At 47.5% G+C, this 6,330-nt stretch overlaps 1 non-coding gene across 1 annotated transcript; it reads left to right on the top strand.

Annotated features, from left to right (window-relative positions):
- Window positions 1–326: 326 nt before the first annotated feature.
- TRNAL-CAG (transfer RNA leucine (anticodon CAG)) lies at window positions 327–410 on the top strand. Its single transcript has one exon. It is a non-coding gene; the product is annotated as a tRNA-Leu (tRNA).
- The last annotated feature ends 5,920 nt before the right edge of the window (window positions 411–6,330 follow it).

Genomic DNA, 6,330 nt, shown 5'->3' with positions numbered 1-6,330 from the left:
GAGACGTTAGAAAGAACTTTTTCAGTGTCAGAGTAGTTAACAGGTGGAATGCATTAGGCAGTGATGTGGTGGAGGCTGACTCCATACACAGTTTCAAGTGTAGATATGATAGAGCCCAGTAGGCTCAATAATCTGTACATCAGTTGATTGCCAGTTGAGAGGCGGGACCAAAGAGCCAAAGCTCAACCCCCGCAAGCACACATAGGAGAGTACACACACACGTGGTGGCCCAGCTGGGGGAGCGTCCTCCGGGGCCTGACAGTCCTGTGTTCCACACAAGGATATGGTGATGTGTTTAGTATCATTGTGGCGAATATATGTGTAAGGTCAGGATGGCCGAGCGGTCCAAGGCGCTGCGTTCAGGTCGCAGTCCGGTCTTCCGGGCGTGGGTTCGAATCCCACTTCTGACAGTGACTATTTCTTGTCGTCAGGTTTAATTCCTTCAGTCTGTCTTCGTACCTCATCCCTCGGAGCTCTGGAACGAGTCTCGTTACAAACCTCTGCTTCTCTTTGTAGTTTCAAAACGTTATATGACAAAGAGTGCTGGGAAGACGGGACACCACGAACGTGGCTCTCATCCTATAACTACACTTAGGTAATTACACACACACACACACACACGCACACACTAACACACACATACACACCACACACACACACACACACACACACACACACACACACACACACACACACACACACACACACACACACACTCGCGCACACACACACACGCGTGCACACACACACACACACACACACACACACACACACACACACACACACACACACACACACACACACACACACACACCACGAACACACACCAGTCTTAGAGTATGCCGCCTCATCATGGAGTCCCCATCTGAAGAAGCATATAATGAAACTGGAAAAGGTTCAGAGGTTTGCAACGACACTCGTCCCAGAGCAACGAGGGATGGGGTATGAGGAGTGCCTGAGGGAACTGTGCCTTACGACACTAGAAAGAAGAAGGGAGAGGGGGGACATGATAGGAACGTATAAGATACTCAGAGGGATTGACAGAGTGGACATAGACGAAATGTTCACACGGAATAGTAACAGAACGAGGGGACATGGATGGAAGCTTGAAACTCAGATGAGTCACAGAGATGTTAGGAAGTTTTCTTTTAGCGTGAGAGTAGTGGGAAAATGGAATGCACTTCAGGAACAGGTTGTGGAAGCAAATACTATTCATAATTTTAAAACCAGGTATGATAGGGAAATGGGACAGGAGTCATTGCTGTAAACAACCGATGCTCGAAAGGCGGGATCCAAGAGTCAATGCTCGATCCTGCAGACACAACTAGGTGAGTACAACTAGGTGAGTACACACACACACACACCACACACACACACCACACACGCACCACACACACACCACACACACACCACACACACACCCCACACACACACACACACACACCACACAGAGGGAATAGCTAACCAGGAAGCACTGGAAGAGTTTGAGATTACCAGCGGGGAAGTAAGGAAGTGTTTACTAGAGTTGGATGTGACAAAGGCTATAGGCCCAGATGGAATCTCCCCTTGGATACTAAAGGAAGGAGCAGAAGAACTGTGCTTCCCACTCTCCATAGTGTATAACAAATCACTGGCAACAGGGGAACTGCCAGAAATTTGGAAACCAGCTAACGTAGTCCCGATATACAAGAAAGGGGATAGACAGGAGGCATTGAATTACAGGCCAGTGTCCCTAACCTGCATACCATGCAAACTGATGGAGAAGATTGTGCGATGAAAGCTAGTGGAGCATCTGGAGCGAAAGAACTTTGTAACACAGCATCAACATGGATTCAGGGATGGCAGGTCCTGCCTCACAGGGTTACTTGAATTCTACGACCAGGCAACAAAGATAAGGCAAGAAAGAGAAGGGTGGGCAGACTGCATATTTTTGGATTGTCAGAAAGTCTTTGATACAGTGCCACACAAGAGGCTAGTGAAAAAGCTGGAGATGCAGGCTGGAGTAAAAGGTAAGGTACTCCGTTGGATACAGGAGTACCTAAGCAACAGGAGACAACGAGTCAATGTGAGGAGGGAGGTCTCAGATTGGCGAGACGTTACGAGTGGAGTCCCGCAAGGGTCAGTCCTTGGACCTATACTGTTTCTGATATATGTAAATGATCTCCCAGAGGGAATCGAATCGTTTCTCTCAATGTTTGCCGATGATGCAAAAATTATGAGGAGGATTGAAACTGAGGACGATAGTAGGAGGCTACAAAATGACCTAGACAGACTGAGTGAATGGTCCAACAAATGGCTGTTGAAGTTCAACCCGAGTAAATGCAAAGTAATGAAACTAGGCAGTGGAAATAGGAGGCCAGACACAGGATTCAGAATAGGAGGTGAAGTACTTAATGAAACGAACAGAGAGAAAGATCTAGGAGTTGATATCACACCAGACCTGTCTCCTGAAGCCCACATAAAAAGAATAACGTCTGCGGCATATGCGAGGCTGGCTAATATCAGAATAGCGTTCAGGAACCTGTGTAAGGAATCATTCAGAATCTTGTACACCACATATGTAAGACCAATTCTGGAGTATGCGGCCCCAGCATGGAGCCCGTACCTTGTCAAGCACAAGACGAAGCTGGAAAAAGTCCAAAGGTATGCCACTAGACTAGTCCCAGAACTAAGAGGCTCGAGTTACGAGGAAAGGCTGCGGGAAATGCACCTTACGACACTGGAAGACAGAAGAGTAAGGGGAGACATGATCACAACCTACAAAATCCTCAGAGGAATCACCGGGTAAACAAGGATAAACTATTCAACACTGGTGGGACGCGAACAAGGGGACACAGGTGGATACTGAATACCCACATGAGCCACAGAGACGTTAGAAGGAACTTTTTCAGTGTCAGAGTAGTTAACGGATGGAATGCATTAAGTAGTGATGTGGTGGAGGCTGACTCCATACACAGTTTTAAATGTAGATATGATAGAGCCCAGTAGGCTCAGGAATCTGTACGCCAGTTGATTGACAGTTGAGAGGCGGGACCAAAGAGCCAAAGCTCAACCCCCGCAAACACAAATAGGTGAGTACAAATAGGTGAGTACACACACACACACACACACACACACTCACACACACACACACACACACACACACACACACACACACACATACACACACACATACACACCCTAAATGAGTCAGAAATAAGGGAAGTCAAAGTTGAAGCCCCCATAGGAATGAGTGACCACAGTGTACTGACCTTTGAGTACTTGGTGGAGGTAGGGATAACCTATCCAAGGATGGGAGTGGAGGGGAAAAGACTGAATTACCGAAGAGGAAAATATGACGAGATGAGGAACTTCCTAATGGGAATACCATGGGAAACAGAACTTAGAGACAAGAATGTGCAGGTCATGATGGATATTGTCACCCAAAAGTGCCAGGAAGCTGCAGACAGGTTTATCCTCGTCCAAAAGGAGAAAAACGAAAAACAACAGAAAAACCCATGGTTCAACCAGGAATGTAAGGTAGCGAAACAACTGAGTAAAAGAACATGGAGAAACTACAGAAATAACAGAACACCAGAGAGCAGGGAGAGGTACCAGAGGGCCAGAAATGAGTACATCAGAGTGAGGAGGGAAGCAGAGAGACAGTTTGAAAATGACATCGCGAGTAAAGCCAAGACCCAACCAAAGCTGCTCCACAGCCATATCAGGAGGAAAACAGCAGTGAAGGAACAAGTGATGAAGCTGCGGAAAGGGGAGAACAGATACACAGAGAATGACAAGGAGGTGTGTGAAGAACTCAACAAGAGATTCCAGGAGGTCTTCACAATAGAACAAGGAGAAGCCCCTGCACTAAATGAGGAGGCGGCAACCTTGGAAACCTTGGAGGAATTTGACCTCACCAGTGATGAGGTCAAAAGGTGTCTGCTGGAGCTAGATGTGACAAAGGCTGTTGGGCCTGATAGAATCTCACCATGGATACTAAAGGAAGGTGCAGAAGCACTAAGTGTGCCACTCTCTATGGTGTATAACAGGTCACTGGAAACAGGAGACTTACCAGAAAGTTGGAAGACAGCTAACGTGGTCCCAATATACAAAAAGGGTGACAGGCAAGAGGCACTGAATTACAGGCCAGTTTCCTTAACTTGTATACCATGCAAGGTGCTGGAGAAGATCGTGAGGAAAAGGCTCGTAGAGCATCTGGAGGAAAATAACTTTGTAACGCACCACCAACATGGGTTCAGAGATGGTAAATCGTGCCTCACAGGGTTAATAGAATTTTATGACCAGGCAACGAAAATTAGGCAGGAAAGAGAAGGGTGGGCCGACTGCATTTTCCTGGATTGCCAAAAAGCCTTCGACACAGTACCCCATAAAAGGCTGTTAAAAAAGTTGGAGCAACAGGCAGGAGTAAAAGGGAAGGTGCTCCAGTGGATAAGGGAGTACTTAAGCAACAGGAAACAGCGAGTAACGGTGAGGGGGAAGACATCAGAGTGGCGAGATGTCACCAGCGGAGTCCCACAGGGCTCAGTACTTGGACCCATCCTGTTTCTAATATATGTGAACGATCTTCCAGAGGGTATAGACTCATTCCTCTCGATGTTTGCTGATGATGCAAAAATTATGAGAAGAATCAAGACGGATGAAGATAGACAGAGACTACAGGATGACCTGGATAAACTGGAGGAATGGTCTAGAAAATGGCTGCTGAAGTTCAACTCTGGAAAGTGTAAGGTGATGAAATTAGGCGAAGGGAGCAGGAGGCTGAACACAAGGTATCATCTGGGAGGGGAAATCCTGCAAGAATCAAATAGAGAGAAGGATCTGGGGGTTGATATCACACCGAACCTGTCCCCAGAGGCCCACATCAAAAGAATATCATCAGCGGCATATGCTAGACTGGCCAACATAAGAACTGCCTTCAGAAACTTGTGTAAGGAATCTTTCAGAACCCTGTATACCACTTATGTAAGACCAATCCTGGAGTATGCAGCTCCAGCCTGGAGTCCATACCTAGTTAAACACAAGACAAAGTTAGAGAAGATTCAGCGGTATGCCACCAGGCTCGTCCCGGAACTGAGAGGATTGAGCTACGAGGAAAGGCTAAAGGAGCTGAACCTCACATCCCTGGAAAACAGAAGAGTAAGGGAAGACATGATAATCACCTACAAAATTCTCAGGGGAATTGACAGGGTGGACAAAGACAAACTCTTCAGCACGGGTGGGACACGAACAAGGGGACACAGGTGGAAACTTAGTACCCAGATGAGCCACAGAGACGTTAGAAAGAATTTTTTCAGTGTCAGAGTAGTTAATAAATGGAATGCACTAGGAAGTGATGTGGTGGAGGCTGACTCCATACACAGTTTCAAATGTAGGTATGATAGAGCCCAGTAGGCTCAGGAATCTGTACACCAGTTGATTGACAGTTGAAAGGCGGGACCAAAGAGCCAAAGCTCAACCCCCGCAAGCACAATTAGGTGAGTACAATTAGGTGAGTACACACACACATACACACACACATACACACACACATACACACACACACACACACACACACACGAAATCACATCCCTCATCACAACAGTCCCAGAGACAAGAGGAGAACCCAAAACCAGCATCCCAGCAACACCAGAGGGGAGGGCAACACCAACACCCGCCTCTGCATAGAAACCCTCCCTTCCCCTCACCCTACCTGCCCCCACCCAACCCTCTTTCCCACCCCACCCCATTCTGACCCTGACACCCCTTCCCCATTCCCATCATGTCCCCCCCTCCCACCTTTTTCCCCCTGTCCCCCTTCCCCCTTCATCCCATACCCTCCCTATCCCTCCTCCCCCCTCACTGCGTATCCTCCATGTCCCCCCTACCTCCTTAACCCACACCCTACCTGTCCCCCCTTCCCTTAAACCCCCACCCCCCACCCCAAAATCCTCTGAGACCCTGCAAACCACCTCACAGATCCTCTTACCCACGGAACAGCTTCCCACACCAGCAGAATGCTTGCCAAGAAAGGGACATGACAATGAACAGAAGAAAGTGAGCTTCAAGGCGATGTACACTAACATAGATGGGATTTCAAATAAAACAAGTGAACTTGGAGAATGGGCACTAGAAGAAAACCCAGACATAATAGCACTCACAGAAACAAAGTTAACGAAAATCATAACAAACGCAGTGTTTCCACAGGGCTACTATGTAGTGAGGAAAGAGAGAGAAGGGAGAGGAGGAGGTGGTGTAGCTCTGCTACTAAGAGAAGGTTGGAGTTTCGAAGAGATGGTAATTCAGAACTGTGAAGGTTTCAGTGACTACATTTCAGGCACCATAGTAACT

The sequence above is a fragment of the Procambarus clarkii genome, chromosome 75 (genome assembly GCF_040958095.1).
Source record: "Procambarus clarkii isolate CNS0578487 chromosome 75, FALCON_Pclarkii_2.0, whole genome shotgun sequence".
NCBI lineage: Eukaryota > Metazoa > Arthropoda > Malacostraca > Decapoda > Cambaridae > Procambarus > Procambarus clarkii.
This window is presented reverse-complemented; position numbering and strand designations above follow the sequence as displayed.